Below are 19285 nucleotides of genomic sequence, written 5' to 3' on the forward strand. Positions count from 1 at the left end.
TTTAATACTCTGATATTTTCTTGCCTAAATGCTTTGGGTAGAATTGGGGTGTTACAAGGACTAGCTGGCAGGCTACGCTGACTGACAAAAGGAACGTTGAAAGCTATTAAAGGCAACGTCAGTAGACACAGCGAAAGCAAGGCTCGAGGTAGTTGACAAAAGAGTGAAACATTAAATGCAATGCTGTACGGAATACGCAAAGCATTAAATGCTCCCAACGGTCATCTTCTCAAACGCCTATATATATGAAGTTCTGATGAGAAGCTATGTTACGAATTACGAACTCTGAACCAACTTGCACAAACGATGTTCAAATCAAAAGCTCTCTAACTTCATTATCAAACTCACTACATTGCTGTTGTAATATCTTAGTGAGATTAAGCTTAAACTTAAGAGAAAATCACAGTTGTGATAATAGCTTTATTAGAAGCATTATAACTCTTAAAAGAATTTGTTTACATTAAGTTGTAAGAACTAGAGTGATCAGGTTGTTGATCAGAATACTCTAGAAAGTCTTAGAGGGTATTTAAGCAGATTGTTCCTAGAGTGATCAGGTTGTGATCAGTATACTCTAGAAGACTTAGAAGTTGTCTAAGTGGAAAACCATTGTAATCTCGTGTGATTAGTGGATTAAATCCTCAGGTGAGGTAAATCACTCCAAGGGGGTGGACTGGAGTAGTTTAGTTAACAACGGACCAGGATAAAAATCATTGTGCAAATTGTTTTTATCTTACAAGTTTTAAAGCTACACTTATTCAAACCCCCCCTTTCTAAGTGTTTTTCTATCCTTCAGGTACATCTATAGAGTTTCCTAGACTTTTGAAGAGATGTACCTCCAAATCAATGATAATTTTTGGCCTTCCAAATTTGCAATGGTTTCCCATAGATAATTTGCCTATCAGTTTATAGGAAATGTCGGTTGGCAATGTTGGAGGGATTTTGTGGAATAGAACTTGGGAACATCTCACCTCACTTTCAAATCTATATATTTCGAGTGATGGCATTGTGAAACCGCTGATGGAAATGAAAGTTTCGTTTCTTCCTACTAATCTGGTTAGCTTACTGATCTTTAAGCTTAAAGATATAGAATGTTTGGATGGGAAGTGGCTTCAATATCTCACCTCCCTCTATACACTAACAATTGTTGACTCACCCAAGCTCAAGTCGTGGCCAGAAGAGATGGAGTTTCCTTCCTCTCTTAAATAATTGTCTATCATAAGTGTTCTTTATTGGAAGCAAAATTGTGTAAGAAGCATGGGAAAGAATGGCGTAATATTTCTCGCATTCTCTTCATATTTATAAACAGAAAAATCATTGAGTGATTACTACATCAAGGTGAGTCACCAAAATACTTCTTTCTTGGTATAATGGTGGTTGTGATAAAAACATATGTATGATGTTTGGATATGTAGCTTCATGAAATCAAGTTAAGCATCCATTAGAATGCGAGAACTCAAGTCTAATCTCAAAACCACACAGGAACTAAGTCTAAGTGAAATATTATTCTTTCAAGACATTTATAATTACAATGCATTTCAGGTATGACCCTCATAGGCCACTAGTTAAGTATGTGTATAAGAGGAAGGGTAAGAAAGGTAAGTAGGTGAGCAGGAGGCAAGAATAACAGAATGTACAGATGGCAAGTCAGGATTGGAGGATCATGATTGGTATGCAAAGGAGAATCCAATAAATAAGGGGCAAGAGAAGAAAGTGGCAGGCAATACATAAGTAGAGATTAAGGACTCAATGTGAGTTGTTTTCACATCAATAGGGTGCTCTCTAGTGGGAGTCACATTTTATCCGTTCAATACTGTTTTCCATTTCCTTGAAAAGATTATTCCTCATCCATTGTATTGCTTATATGCTATAATCAATATACTACTATTTTCTCCATATTCATCTTGTTTTCTGTTTGAGTGATTAAGCACATCAGACCCATTATCATATGTAGAAAAGATGAAGCTATCTACCATAAAATTATATAGCTTTTGACCTCAATTCTAATCATGTGAACTATGTAGTTCATAGATTTAAGATGCTGAAAACCAAAAAGAACCAATGATTGTTTGTTCTCTATAAATTGATTAATTAGTAAGTATCATGTTTTACAGAATGTAGGTTCTAAGATTATGGAGATTCTAAGAGAGCAAATTGCAAATCTAGAGACAAACTAATTGTATATGTTTTTTCAATCTGTTTTGCATTATCTCTTTCTTTTTCTGTTGTCTACCATTTACAAATAATCTCCTGTTATGAACTTGGACTAATATGACCTCACAAACAAACAGGATTGCAAGAAAGTGTTTGTATCCCCTATGAGGCATTTAACTAAATGAAGTACTCTGCAAGGCTACATAGCAGTGAATATTTTTAAGAAGATATACCTTGGTTTTCTACATACCATGTGTCTTTTAAATTCATGTGCATTGATTTATTAGTTAAAATCTGTTAGATTAATGTTGTTAATGCCAAGATCTTTTTCTGGTTAATTTTATGAATGCAAAAACAGTGTGTAGTTTCTTAGTATAAAAGACATGTTTTCAGTCGAATTTCTGAATGCCAAGATCTTTTTCTGGTTAGTTGTTGAATAGGTTGCTTGAGTTCTCGGACGATCTGTTAAATTGTAACTTGTAAAACATAAGTTTGATTAATACAACGGAGCTGCAGCTGCTCTGCAGTCGAAGACGTTGGCAAAATCTGTCAAACTTCATTATCAAACATCGTGCGTTCTCTGTATGTTTTTTTCGTATATGCTTTGTTTTGACTTGGAATTGTTATTCTAACAACTTTAAATTCATTAAATTTTGAACCCCTTTCTTGACCAGGAAAGATTCACTGGTTTAGAAAAAGTATGTCATAACTAAGTGATTATTATGTGGCTGAAAATATGGATGAAGAAATGGCAAAGGTGTGTTTATCACTGCATTTCTCTTGTGAATACCGATAAGATTAATCCGTCCATGGTCATATGGTATGCCTTCCAAGAACTTATAAATTCTCAGAAAAAGGGACCTTTTTCATAATATAAGGTTAATTGGTAAAAAAAATTAGAAATTGGAAACCTTTCTTCTTAAGGTGAAATGGAAACTTTGTCTACTTAGTGCTTACTACATTCCTTTTATAAAGCCTTAAATTTTTTTTGTGAAACAAGTTTGGGTTTTTAAATGTAAAATTAGTTAAATAAGAGTTTTTTTTACTCAAAATAAAAGATATTCACTCATCTAAATTGATAGAGTACATCGTTACAATACAAATTCAAAATCTTGTCAAAAATAAAAAGGATAAATTTGCGAACAAACTCACAGCATTCATGTTAATAGTATTAAACGACAAATTGCATAAGTCTACGAATATGATATGTATTGAAATGTCTGAAATATTCATGTCTCCGGATCTGTAGCGTTAATGTCGCTAAAGTCATAGATTGTATCTACACTAGATTGAAACCAATCTTTAAACGTGAAACAAATGGGTACCAAACAAAGATGGAAAAAAAATACACTGCATAAACATGAGAAATCAAAATACACCGCACAAAGACAAAAAAATCAAAATAAACAACGACTCACTAAAATAACGAAATCACAAAAAAAAAAACACTAAATATATGTAAAAAGTATTTATTTAACTAATAGAGAAAAAAAAACTATTTGGAGGGATGATTTTAAATCAAAATCGATCCTAAATCACCTCTCTCTAAGAAATAAAGAAGAAGGAGAAAAGTGAAAATGACTTGTAAATAAGAGACTTGTATTTAATATTCTCTCCATTTTAAAATGAGTGTCGTTTTAGACTAGTACAATGGTTTAGTTATTTAACATCCTACTTTTTCACTTTTTATGTTCCACATCATCTTCTCTCTCTTCCACCTCATCATTCAACACACATTCAAATTTTACTCACTACAATCGTTTTGTTTAATAAAATTCAACACCCTACCCCACTACTTTTATTTCTTATTCTTATTTTCTTTTATATATTTGTTTTTATGATTATATATTTCTACATCTCAATTATCAATTGAAACTAAATTAAAATAATTAAGATTTAAATATTTTATTTTAATTTTTTTCTAATTTAGTAATTAATTTATTTTTTTTTTCCAATTTTATATTTTTAATTTTTTTCTTGCAAGTAATAAATAAGAGATGTAGAATAATTAGTAGAATTTTGAGTGTTAAAACGATTATTGTTGGGATTCATTTCACTACAAAGATGTCTAGAGCTACAAACAAGAATTTTTTGAAGGCTAAATAAAAAAATTGAGAGAAAAAAATAAATTTTTTTTATGTGTCCAAATCAAATGAAATAAGTCTCTATTTATAGACAAAAAAAATGATGAATTTTGGTGAAAATAAAAATAAATAAAAAATTAATTTACTAAAAAATAATTTACATTAAATAATTATTATGAAATAAAAATCTAAACATACACAACAACCAATAATATTTTGTCACATACTTTAGGTGGCCCCCACTCTTTTCTTATTCAACATGTTGAAAGTATTCAACACCAATTAATCCACATCACATTAAACACATGATTCAACACACCATTGTAGCTATTCAACTATTGAATAAATTATTCAACACCCCATTATAAATGGTATTAGAGGAAAAATTTTGTTTCAAAATGATTGTTATTTTCACTTTTCAATGTAAAAGTGATTGTTAATTTTACAATTGTGTGCTTTAATTATTACTATGTACACAACTTCCAATACACTAATAAGGTTAATTTGGTAAAAGTATAATATTTTATGCCAATATCTTTACATTTCTTAATTTATATGCAAAAATTTTAAACGACACTCATTTTGAAACGGATGAAATATTATAGACAAATGAACAAAATGACTTGACACATCAAGTAGGAAAACTTTTAAGTGGATACAGACATAAAAAATTGTTTTAGACACAACTAATCACAAAATTTTAATTAATTAAAACATAAATTAAAATTTTTTTTCTCCTTCATAATCTCAACTACTCCATCAATCCAATTAAAAGCAAAATTAAAATTAAAATAAATTAAAAAATTACTCTTTTCATATTAGTTATTTTTAGGATCGTTTCACGTATTTTACACACGGAATCTTTTAAAACAACTCCAAAGTAGTTGACGAGCACACGTTGTTAAGAGCCCCCTCCCGATCCAAAGTAGTTGACGAGCACACGTTGTTAAGAGCCCCCTCCCGATCGCAGTTGCGGGGGATCGAACCGTAGTTCTCCCTACCAAGTCCAGCGCCAATCACCACTGGACCAACTAACGATTGGTGCCTCTTCTTCCAAACTTTGAAATACACAAAACGAGCGTTCTATTCTATGAAGCAAAGCAACTAACAACCAATAAACAATATAAATATTGAATTCATGTCAACCATTTTGAATCACATAATCAATATAAATCACCAATATCAAACAAAAAAAACCATTCTCTCGTGACCAAAAATGTCTCTACTAGATCTGGAAAAGCACTTTGCCTTCTACGGTGCTTATCACAGCAACCCAATTAACATTGCAATCCACATCCTCTTTGTTTGGCCTCTCCTCTTCACTGCACTTATTTTACTTTACTTCACCCCTCCTATTTTCTCTCCTTCCCAAACAATACCTAATGCTATCCACCCTGTCTTTGTTTTCAACCTTGGTTTTTTCTTCACTGTTTTCTATGCTCTCTTCTACGTTGCTTAGGATGTTAAAGCTGGTTCATTCGTAGCTGTCATCACTTTGCTTTGTTGGGTTTCTTCTAGTTTCGTTGCTAATTCCCTCGGCTTCGAACTCGCTTGGAAGGTAGTACTTTATTAATATATTTCAATTTAAATCATATAGTTAGGAGAAAAAACATGAGTATTATCAGATTGCTTTCTGATAGAAAGAATAACAATATTAAGACAGAATAGTTTACTTGTAGATAAAATTAGTTTATACGTTTTAATTTTTTCTGTTTGTTTTCATTTCTATAATACCGATACTATATAATAGTTGTATTAGTTTTAGAGAAAAGAGGTTATGCACTGACAGTGTAAAATATTTTTACACTGTCAACCAATCACCATCATGCATCCAATTAAAAAATTATTTTATTTAAAAAAAACTTTAATGACATGGCACATTCATGACTCCCTATTGGATGACAGTATAAAATAGTTTTACACTGTCAGTGCACTACCTTTTAACTCAATCACCCAAAGAAAAGCCTTCTAACCACACACATCTCATAAGAAAGAATAAGATAAAGGGAGATAAATACAACCACTGAAAACATAAAAAGAATAGTTTGTCGAGAAATACTCGCATGAAAGAATACCTAAATTTATAATTTTAGAAATAAAACTAATAAGAAGAGAGAAAATTATAAATTTATTTAAAATTTTGAAATCATGAAGTAGTTATGATAATGGAGAAGAGAGGAAATTTTATTTTTATTTTTTAATTAATAAAAAAATTATAATTGATTGTGTATAAGAGTACGTGTTATGTTTGTGTCTATTAAAGAATTTTTCGTAGTTTGTCACCGAATTCAATCCTAAATGCGAGGGCACTAGAGCGGATCTTGTTCCTAGTAAAACAAAGAAAAGTAAAAAAAGGAGAGCATGACCATCAATCCACTTTCATGTGAAACTAATAATTGAATTCGTTATTGATTAAAAATCTATAATAAAAATTAGGTTAAACTACAGTTTTAGCCTCCCAATTTTGTCGAATTTACAAAATTAGTCCGCCTATTTTAAATTCAAATAATTTTGCTCTTCTTATTTTAAATTCAAACAGTTTTAGTTTCTTACGTTTTTTCATAAAAAATCAGTGAGATTTTTTATTGTTTTACTTATTTTTTATCTACAAAGTTAATAATAAATTTATGTACGATGATTTGCAATGTTTTACAAGCGATTTAAAAATTAAAAACAACACTAATTTAAAGTGCAAAAGTATGATAGAGAATAAAAATTGTTAAAATTCAAAATATGAAATCAAATGTGTTTAATTTAAAATATGAGGACTAATTTCGTTAATCAAGCAAAATAGGACCAAAATGTAACTTAGGCTAAAAATTTATTTAATTTTTAAATTAATTATTAAATTTAATTAGTTAAATTAATTCACTACAAATCTTTACTACATGTTTTTATCCATTCCACTTCTTTGATTTAAAAAAATATATTCTACCTCCATATGCATTGTTGAGTAAAAGAAACACTATATATATTGTTTAAAAAAATTCATTCTTCTGCAGAGAACTGTCAATCCTAACAAGTCAATTATTTTGTAATAGAAATATACCTATATCACTTGATGAAAAAATCAAAGACATAAATGAAAGAAAAGAAAAGAATAAGGCTTTCTATCCACTATCTTTGCAGATTTGGAAAGAACAAAAAAGGTGTGGGATCCATGCTATTAAAATCTCTTTATGCTATTTCAATTATGTTCCAAAAAGCATAGGTTAGTTAGTTACTCTCTGCTCTTTCTCTCTCAAAAGAAACAGATTCTATATGAATTTGGTTTCTCATTATAGAGTGTAGGTCCTCTCTCCCTAATGGTGGATGGTGAAATGTAGCCGTATAACTGCAACATTGAACTTAAGGGTGACAATTCAATAAATGTATACCATACACATGGAAGAATAAATAAATAAATGAATAGACAACATTAATGAAAAATGGGAAGTGAGAACTAAAAGCTGTCTAACCACTTAATCAATTGGAATGAGCAATCAATGTGACACACGTGTGCTTAATATTTTGTTCTATTTGTTTTTCTAATAATAAAGTATCATCTACCCGCGTGATTGCATATATAAGTCTCTCGAGTTAAGAAACGATGTGATTGAAAAAAGGGTCATGCTAACATGTGCCCTTAGGGCACATGTTAAGGATACTATAATTAGAAAATGTTAAATGTAATTAAATGTAATAAAGTCATATTTAATATTTCGATACATTGAATGCACGCGTTTCAAGAAAATATTACTATAAATAATTCATTAACTTGTGCCCTTGGGGCATATGTTAGCTTTTCCCTTGAAAAAAAATGTTTTGAGTTTGTGTCTGACACTGACACATATCTATGAAAAAAGATGTGTTTGTGTCTGTGTCTGACACTGACACATATACTAACATTTGTGATAAAATTTAATTTATTATTTTTTGAGTAATTATTAATATCATTGTGTCATTGTCAGAGTCGTATTCAGAATGCCCGTGTTTTATAACTTTTTATAAAAAAACTTAACATTTATGCGTTACTGATATTGAGTTCGAATTTAAAACTTTTGATATAGGAAGAGAAAAAGGAGGAGGTGATGTATTTTTTTCTATTTTATAAAGAATTGTTGTGCTTTATTTATGAGTATAGTTTTCACTTTTCAGGTTGTGTTGGTTGTTCAGTTGATTGGGTGGATAGGACAGTTTTTGGGTCATGGTTTGTTTGAGGTAAACCATTATTTCATAACCCAAAAGCATGATTCATAAATTTCAGTTTCACAGTTTATTTAAGATTTATCATTTTTCTGTCAGAAACGTGCACCAGCTTTATTGGATAACCTTGCTCAAGCTCTTATTATGGGTCCTTTCTTCGTCATTCTTGAGGTAATTGTTTGTTATTAGTGTTCTGAACTTGTTTATTTGAAAATGAAAACAAAGTTGACTATGTTAATTGGTTTTGTAGATTCTCCAAACAACAATTGGATATGAACCATATCCTGGATTTGAGAAAAAGGTGAAGGCAAGGATAGAAGCTAATATCAAAGAATGGAAGGACAAGCAGCAAAAGAAACTTTCTTAGCTTCAAAATATTGTTTGCAAATGTTGTCATTTATAGACCTCAGCTTTGAAAACAGGAAATTAAAATTTTCTAAAGATAATGAATATGTTGTGTTGTCATTTACCACTGAAAACTTATACCTCACTGTTTTTTATCTTTTTGGAAATTGGACATAAATAAATGTGTTGGACATAAAATAAAAAGAATATATACGACTTTAACAAACGCGAACATTATGCAAGATCCATACATATTAATCTCACTTTATTAATCTTACATATTAAAGGAAGAATCACCCAAGTCAATGGATGATTGAGGTGCGGAAGTATTTAGAGTTGGCCAAAGTATTTTTTGTCCAATGGCAACGAACAAGAGGATCATCGCCAGAAAGTCACACTCTAATTCAAGTTTTTGGACTGTCATTCACTGTTAGATCCGATCAGACGGTCTTCCGCAGCCCACGACAAATCAAGCAAGAATAGTTTTAACTATTCACCATATACAAAACGTGTCATGCGCCATAACAAAGATATTCATTATTCTTTTTACTCTGACAGGTTACATCTATCTAACCTTATTAGATTGGACGTTAGAGTGCTAATGTTGCAGAATCATTCTGTTCCACCATATCGGAGGCTCATATCACAATGCAGAATGAGATCTTCATTACAACATAATTGATCTCTCGTTCCGTAATAGAGCAATTGTGTTGTTTATGAGAATCGAATTCTAGTTCTGACAAACTTCTACACCAAATATGCTTTTGTTATTGTGGAAAATTGCACAATACCAGGAACCATGATTGTCGGCGGCAGCTCATGCAATGTGATGTACGCCAACCTTTTCATTGAGTTGGGATTATGCAAAGAGAACTTATCATCCTATGAATGTATGGATCACCCAAAGTTCAATGATTCCTTAACCCATCATCGTGGTACTATGGAGTTACCAATTTCTTTTAGAGAAATTAGGGACGACAAAAGGACGGTAAATGTGTGCTTCATGTTGATCTCTTGCAAAAGCATTTACAGTTGCATCCTAGGAAGAATTTTCTTCGTGACACTTGACATGATAACTTCAATTGTCCACTTGAAGATGAAATACCAAATGTCATCAGCGAATTGGTTACCATCTTAGTCAAACTACTTGGAGCCTTATTGATACAAAAGACACTGCTAAAAGACCTGAGGATAACCACCCATCTTATTAGAAAAGAGAGTGAGGAAGACCTCCATCCCCCACATCAAAATCGATGATTTTGATACATATACGGATGAGACCATACCAAATGATGAACTCGGTTTCCCATATGAGGCAAAGATAAAGACCTTAAGACCAATTCCAATTAGAGAATTTGAAGTTGTACAACTCAAAGAAAATCTAACCAGAACAATTAATATTGGTGCAGCCTTTCAAAACCAGTAAAAAGAGATTTCATCGGATACATGAAATTCAATTATGACCTCTTTAGGATTTCACCAAACGAGATGTTTGGTATTAACCCTTGTGTGGCGTCTCATCAATTGAATATCGATCCATCCATAAAATTCATATTCTAAAGAAGGAGATGATAATCCTTTGAAAAAGCATAAACCATAAGGAGTACACTTCATTGTTTACTATGTGCCAATTTTATCTCTAAGTTTAATACATTTAAAGGATATCTAGGACTATCTTCATTAAAAAGGCATCAAGTTAATGGATTAGGTGAGTTTATTACACTAACCATAATCGAGCTCGCCCCAATGATTTGTACCCCTTCCTAATATCGATATTTGGTAGATAATTTAGTTGAGTACTCAGAATACGATCAAATTCCTATGCATGGGGCATATAGGGACAAAATTGCTTTCATGATGGAGCACACTAATTATCGATACAATGTTATGCCCAATTGTTTGAAGAATGTCAGTGCTACATATCAAATATGATGAAGATGGTTTTTGAAGAAGAAATTGGAAAGATATTAGAAATGTACATGGACGATATGATTGAAATCCAACAAAGAAGAATTGCGAGAAAAGCATATCATAAACGTGTTCAATCGAGTTTGGCAAAATAATATACAACTTAATTAAGAGAAATGCACCTTGAGGATCATGGTTGGCACATTATTAGGGGTATTCTTAACATAAATAGGGTTATATAAGTAACCCCGGTAAATGCAAAGACTCACTACAAGAAAAAGCGTGTTTAGTCAGGGGTTAAGCACCTCACTAAGCAAAAAAACCCCTCATTAAGCAGAATTTTAGAGGGGACATGTCCCCTAGCTAAATAGGTCATCGCAAATTGTTTGTGAGTGGCCTGTCACCTCGCTAATTACCTTAGGGCTAACCCATGCAAATTGTAATCCCCTTGCAACCTGCATGCGTAGGCCCAAAATAGTGATGCAGTGTGGCATCGTACTGTGTCAAAAATTAGCTTGGGGTTTATATCCCTTACAGATTGGCATATTAGCTTGGGGTTTGGCCCTTGGTAAATCGCAAGATTAATTTTATTTTGACACATTACCCCTAGCTATTATTTACAATATGATATTAAAAAATATTATAAATATAATAATATAATTATAATAATTTGGCATTAATATAATAAATAAATAAATATTTTAAAAATTTGTAAAAATTAATTAAAATAAAATAATTATAAAATTATAATATATATATATATATATATATATATATATATATATATATATATATATATAATTATAAAATTAAATCAAACATGATTAAAATTGAAATAAACTGCTCCGTTCAAACACTTATAAACATATCTTTTTTTTTTAATTCTAACAAACATATATTTTTCTAAATAAATGTACACTTATAAATATACTATAAACACTTACAAAAAAAAGGTGACGTCTAAGGTGGGGGCTCAATTAAGTCTCACACTAGTGGAGTAGAAAAAATACATCGTCGAATTTATTTAACGGTTTAGATTTATTAGAATAAAATAAAACTACATACATATGTCCATACTTGATTTTGTCCATACTTCTTCTCCATTTGTGCAACGGTCTATTTTTCAATGGTGATTTTTTTTTAAGTTTCTCTTAAATTAAAAACTAATCTTAAAAACAGTAAAGGTCCGTTTGGTTGGGAGTAGATGGAGGGGAGGGGAGGGGAGGGGATATTTTTAAATATTTGTGTTTAGTTCATTTTTTATAACGGGAGGAGAGGAGAGGCAAGGGGAGCAAAATCCCTAGTAAGGATAAAATAGGGAAAATAATAAATTTATGATTAATGAATCTTCCCTCCCCTCAAATCCCCCCAATTTGGAGGGGAGGGAAGATTCATTAATAAAAAATTTATTATTTTCCCTATTTTATCCTCAATTATTTTTTTTTTAAATCAAAAATTGTCCTTATTGAATTATTAAAGACTAAGTTTTTTCTCTGTGTTATTTTACGTTTTATTTTTCTTCTATTGCACGGTTGTTATTTGTGCGTTGTTTCCTTTTTATTTTGTTGAGTTTACCTTTTTGATATGATGTTGTTTTTTTTTATAATAATAATATACTTATATCAGTTCTTATTTATAATATATTATAGTAATAAGGTTTTTTTATTATACTAATAATAATAATATGCAAATACAGTATATTTATGTTATAAATAAAGATTTTAAGTCTACTATAATTTGTCCAATTTTTTTAACATTCTAATATTATTTGATCTATTTTTAATTATAAAAATTATTTTATTGGGTTAGATGAATCATCAAGATCAGATAATAGTTCGATTTAAGTTGAAGATCTATAGTTCAACTAATGTGTGCCGTTGTTTACGGTTATAATATGATTTATGAATGAACAAGTTTTTATTTGGTGAAATTTATTCAATATTATTATTATTATTTAGAATTATTTAGAATAAATAACAATATTTATAAGGATAAAAAGGTAATTTGATTTTAAAATCTCTCTCCTCCCCTTGTGAACCAAATATACATGCTGTTAAAAATCCTTTCCCTCCCCTCCTCTCCCCTTCTTTGAACCAAACATATATTTAGTTAAATTCCCTCCCCTCCCTTCCCCTCTATTAAATTCCCTCCCATCCGTTGAACCAAACGGTTCCTAAACAAATTAAAAAACCATTTTTATTAGTTTGTTGTTTTACAAATGAGAACTCACTCCTATGACTATGACATTTCTATTTATACCAATCGTGTAGAAATTTTAAACTATTTTATTCCAGATATAGAAGACACACAGGCTTGTGTGTGTGAGAGATATTGTATTGTATCAAAACACAATAATCTTGATACGAACTATTACCTACAAAAACATAACTGCACATTTCAATTATGGAACCCCATTTATGTTATTTGTGACTTAATTAAGGATGATAAATATGGGGAACACAATTATCTATTTTCAATTGTTTGGGTAAAGATTCATTAAATTGCCATGCATTGTTAAGAAAATTCAATAGTAAAAGAGTTTTTTTAATCTAAAGTGGATGAACATTATCTCGTAGAAATAAATCAGGATTTTAATACCAAGAATGAAGAATCATCATATGAACAATTGATTATCTTTGACAGTATTTTGTCAAAATACACTATAAACTGTAAGTTATAGGAAATCATAAATCCCTTTGTGAAGAATCATGTAAATTGATTTATGGAGAATCATAAATCCCTTTAAACCAATTCTTCAAGTTATGCTTTACATACTATGAAAAATAAGTTATGGATAATTATTTGTAGAGAAGGAGAGACACAAATTGGTGAGGAAAAAGAGAAAAGTGCAGACGCAGAGAGAGCGAGAGTGAGACCTATGAAGAGAAAGATAAGAGAATAGACTAAGTGTGGTATGGACTATTTAGATTGTGTAGATATTTTTAATCTAATAGTCAAATTAAATGGTACATGAGTGAGGGATATAATTGATACCTCATTCTATAATTTATCATATATATATATATATATATATATATATATATATATATATATATATATATATATATATATATATATATATATATATATATATATATATAAAATTCACACTTATCTTATAAAACAACAACCACAAAAAAAATGTAATACTCCGGCCTAAAAAGAGAATCTTTGCTTATAAATAAGGCCGGAGGGAGTATATTATTATCTCTGCATTATCTAACACAACAACCACAAAAAAAAAACAATAGCAATCATATCAATAATATCAAGAACAACAACCACCAAAATAAAAAATGGAAAAAAAGTATATGATCATTGTCGCAGCGAAACTGGTCGGATTGTCTCCGATTTTGACCCAGCAGCTGCGTGTCGTCCTTTTGCTACATATCCAGAACACCCTTCAATCACTATTTTTTCATGTTCTTCCTTTATTTCTTTTGTTTTCATATTGTTGCGTTTTAGAATGAGAAAGAGTGAGAAACAAAAAGTGAGAGAAAGGGAATATGTGAAAAAGAGAAAGTGAGAAAGAGAAAGTATAACACCCTTCTAAACCCCGCGACAATTTATAAAATAATCAGAGTAAAAACATATAATCAAGGGTGCCACAATTAATTTAAACCAAACATGTGTCAATTGTCATGCTTTATTAGAAACGATTCATCAATTAAACCACATCATGTTTAATACAGCGGAAAGTATACATCACCACATTAAAGTAATGGAATAACACAAATACCACCAAAACAGAGTATACAACTCAAACTCTAACTAAATTGTTCTCCAGTGTTACACTATCAGAGCATGAATGACACGACATCGAACTACTGGATGAGCTCTATAAGCTATCCTCACTGATCAATAGGCCGTTACTCATCAATCTAAAAATATCAACATGTAAGGGTGAGTCTCATTCAAAATTAATGAGTATTATACATTCATCAGTAGTAAAACATCATACAATTAGTATTCACCCAATTATAACATGTATTTCAGATACACAACAGTTAATCAAATAATCATGCCAACCAAACATGTCACTGAATATAATACGCAATACATCTAGTCATACTATATCATTATGCACATGAATGAACTGACTCTATGCATGTGGTACCATACATGGGCTAAACCCATCCAACTGATCTATTCATCATCAAGATATAGTCCACCGGTCACAAATTCCGCACAATGGAAATTATACCCACCATTTGATCCACAAGATCACCGGGATCCATCACCAAAATGCATATGAATAAACGCACACATATGACATACTTATAACATCACCGATTCGATGCTTCGCATCGTCTCATTAAAACTCACCATTTCATCACCAATAAGAATGTACATATATTAGAAATCATTCAGTTATATCAGATATATTCATGTCAAAACACCACCCAGTCACAATGAATTCAAAGTGGTTACATCGCCATAACAATATATTGTTACATTCACACATATATGTACACAATGTTACAATCCATCAATTAAATTAAATCAACATTTCAAATAAAATAGGGCCACTGTCCATTTCATAAATTCATCATATAAAGCTTTAAATCAGCTTTGCAACGCTCAAAACGACGCTCAAAACGAATGTACGGTTTGAAAGTTATGACCTTCGGAAAAATTTGTCAAAATTTGGATGCTGTGAGCCGACGCACAACTTCTTCAGGTCGACGCACAGGGTTCCTGTCCCCCCTCGGGTTTGCTCAGGTCGACCCATGAGTCGACTCATGCTGGTCTTTTGGGAATCTATAGGTCGACGCATGAATTTCATAGGTCGACGCATGTTGCGTTTATGCAGAATTTTTTTGCGATTTTGGCATCCTTCCTCTCTCAATTTCAGTCCAATCGCACCACAATAATTCCCACACCAAAATATCATCAAGTAACATAACATACTACAATTATAACACATTTTAGAGGTCATCTAACACCAAACCATTCATCAATTCATCAATTGCATCAAATCAACATAAACAACATAAATCCCCCAAAACCCCAAAACCTAAACATGCAATCGAATCAAATAACATGTTAGAACAAAATTGAGAATCTATGTTCAGAATATGGTTTTGATGATAACGAACATATATTTTGTGAGTAACAATTTTATTACTAATGGTTTCATTTAGTGTGCAGATGTTATGTCATAAATCTTATACAAGATTCATCAGAAAAAGAGTACAACAAATACATCCAGAAGATTAACAAAGCAAAATACCATTATCAGATGTTCTGATTAACAATAGGTCAAACAAGAAAGGATCACAGATAAGAAGCAAGAGAATCAACAATCAGAGACAAGACTACTCAGAAGAACAAGCAATATCAAAGTCTACATACAACAGTCTCAATCAGAAAGTACATTAGTAGCTGCAAGGAAATAAACAAGAAAGATCAACCGCAAGAAGCTTTGCAAACATCAGAAGATCACACAAGCAAAAAGAAATATCATAAGATCTTAAGTTAGAAGTTCTGAAGCTACAAGTTCTGAAAGCTACGATACAATGACATATAACATACAAACATCAGCAGAAGTCACATGCGAATCAGAAGATCATCTACAGCTCAGCATACAAATTAAATAAAACATAAAGAGCCTAGAATCCTAGGGAAGAACCGTTAGAAACATCATCATAAGCAAAACAGTTGCAACATTAAATGGATCAACTCCCAAGGCCAAAAGAAGAAGAAAGCCACATGCAGCGCATTAGAAAGACAAGTTTAACCAAAGAAGCACGCCATCAACATGCTGAAGATAAGGTTCTAACGGTTAGATTCTAACGGTAACACTCACCAAGCTATAAATAGAACAAATCTTCGAACTTGAAGAGTATGGAGTGACCACAATATATGGAATCCATCCATCTTACTCAGAGCAAATAAATCAGTTTATCTAGAATGAAGAGTAGGTGATCATTCATCTCTTGAATGGATCCGAAAATAAAAAGAAAATATCCAGTGAGGATCGTTCATGGAGATAAGAAGAAAGTGTGCAACCAAAGATATATTCTGCACGAAAGAAGAAGAGAAGAAACTGCAGAATGCATCTGTGCATTTGTAGATGAAGAAGCTGAGCATGAACACTTGATTGATGAAATAAAAATTCATGCATCAGAAGTTACACAAGAGGCAGCTTACACGAAGTGTATGAGGAATCAAATGTTGAAATACTCACCACATGCCTACAAGAGGAATTTCAGAAGATAAAGAAGAAGAAAACCTGCTATTAAGCAGTAGCCTCAAATGAAGAGGAATTTCAGAAGATAAAGAAGAAGAAAACCTGCTATTAAGCAGTAGCCTCAAATGAAGCTAAGAGATATTCAAGAATACTTGATCAAGTGGTAAATTGATCATATTGAAAGACCTAGGAAACTGAAGACACTGAGTTGTTGCTCGTAAGAAGTGTTTCATGTTTACTTATGTTGATCAATTTGCCATCAAGCTGTAACAAGCTTTATGATCAAAATTGAAGAAGGAGGAGCTGAAGACCAACATGAAGAAGCACACAAAACGGAACTGCTGTTCTGAATCTCCTTAAGGAAATAGAAGCTCAAGAAGCAATCTAAATAAGAGTTATTTCTCTTTATCTACTTACAGAAGAAGAAGAAGATGATCATTCTGAAGAAGCATTCTCAATAAGGACTGCGTACCTTAATCAGCTTTCAGAAGATACAAGAGTTCAAGCAAGAAGCATTCAATATAAGAGCCGAGTCTCTTAATTTGCTTATGAGAAGAAGGAGAAGATCTCAATCAGAAGATAAAAGAAGAAGACTACAAGTTGTATCATTCTTGTAATTAATTGTAAAACACATAGAGTTGTTGCTCGAAGTGTGTTATATCTTAGAAACTCCTGATAGATTGTTTAGGCTCTAGAAGTGACTTCTAGTCAGAGAGTCGTAAACACATGTGCTTAAGATAGGAGAGAATCAGTGTAACGCCCGGAAAAATAAGTATATGCTTAATTTGGACGTTTGTGACGTTTATTGGAATTTTACCGTTTTTGGAGTCGTTTCAGTCGGTATTAGTTCGGGATGGTGGACTAATATTTAATTGAAGGTTTTCATATTTTTGGTACTAGAAATATTATTAAGGTAATATTCGGCGTTTTGGGGTTTTTTTGAGCAATTGAGTTTAGACCGTAAAATAGATATTTTCTTTATAAGAAAAGAGATAAGAGATAAGGAAAAGAAAGAAAAACAGAAAAGGAAAGAAGAGAGAAAGAAAGGGAAGAGAGAAAGAAGAAGAGGAAAAGAAGAAAAAGTGGAGATTCGGCGTTTTGTTGTGTTTTTGTTCTTGTTCTTGTTCATATCTATGCTTGACCAACAATGGTGGATTGTGAGTTTTGAAGTTATAAACATGATTTTGTGGTGTGTATGTGTAGTATGATGATAGATATCTTCATTGATCATGTTTGTTTTCCATTTCCATGGCTTGTTTGAGTTTGGAGATAATGTTAGGGTTTGAGAAAGATTGATGAATCAACCATGAAAAGTTTGATGTTAGGTTGTTTCTATGGTATGTATGTGTTGTCAGGGACGGATCTAAGTAGAGTAAATTGGGGTCAAGTGACCCCACTTGATTTTCTTCTTTAAAGCTAATAATAATAATTATTGATATATTGACCCCACATAAAATATCTTAATGTCCCCACACCACTCATTTACTTTAAATTTTATCCTCTAGGAAACATAAATCTGACACTTAATTTTACTTTATAGTTTTTATTTTCAAAAGTAAATGTAAATTAAAAAGGCATGAGGAAGTTGTATAGTTTTTTTAACTAAATTTGCATAATACATAGAAAGTGATATATTTGATGGTGTTGAAAATGAAATTTTTTTACAGCACTTTCAAAATATGAAGACACGTAGAGAGAAATTATAATTCTTTATATACATTAGTATTTTGTTTCGTAATATTTAACTTTTTAGATATACATTATCATTATTTTACACATAAGTATTTATATGTTTTTTTATGAATAATTATATTACTTGATTCTAATTTTTGTATAAAAAAATTGACCTTGACCCCACTTATTAAAATTCCTGGATCCGTCCCTGTGTGTTGTATTGATGTTATAATGATGTTTTGGAGTGGTTTTGGTGGGTATGAGGGGCTTGAGACAGTTTTGTTCGTGCTGGGATTTTTTTGGTTTTTCTCAGGTCTGCTAAGCGGCCTCAGGTTTGCTGAGCGGAGTTTTCATTGGTCCGTTTCTGGAATTTCCGCTTAGCGGCCCGCTGAGCGGCCAACAGTGTTTTCTGTTTTTCCAAAACTTTGAAACTTCGTAACTCTTGAACCGTAACTCCGATTTTGTCGTCGTTCGAAGCGTTGGAAAGCTAACGCAATGAACTATACTATGATCTAATTAAATGATTCATAGGATGTATTCTCCTATTATTTTTATTAGGATCAAGTGATGAACTGTGTAGTATGTTCAATTATCCAAACTTTGAAACCTTGTAACTTTTGATCCGTAACTCCGTTTTATACGTCGTTCGAAGCGTTAGGAAGCTAGTTGGATGTTCTATATGATGGTATAGTCTTGGTTAGCTTGTGATTAATTGGTTTTAATTGTTGTTGATGAAAACACATAA

At 31.5% G+C, this 19285-nt stretch overlaps 1 pseudogene; it reads left to right on the forward strand.

Annotated features, from left to right (window-relative positions):
- Nucleotides 1-5328: 5328 nt before the first annotated feature.
- LOC131639557 (2-hydroxy-palmitic acid dioxygenase MPO1-like) lies at nucleotides 5329-8903 on the forward strand (annotated as a pseudogene).
- Nucleotides 8904-19285: the final 10382 nt, after the last annotated feature.

This window comes from Vicia villosa, unplaced genomic scaffold (genome assembly GCF_029867415.1).
Source record: "Vicia villosa cultivar HV-30 ecotype Madison, WI unplaced genomic scaffold, Vvil1.0 ctg.002687F_1_1, whole genome shotgun sequence".
In the NCBI taxonomy this organism is placed as follows: domain Eukaryota; kingdom Viridiplantae; phylum Streptophyta; class Magnoliopsida; order Fabales; family Fabaceae; genus Vicia; species Vicia villosa.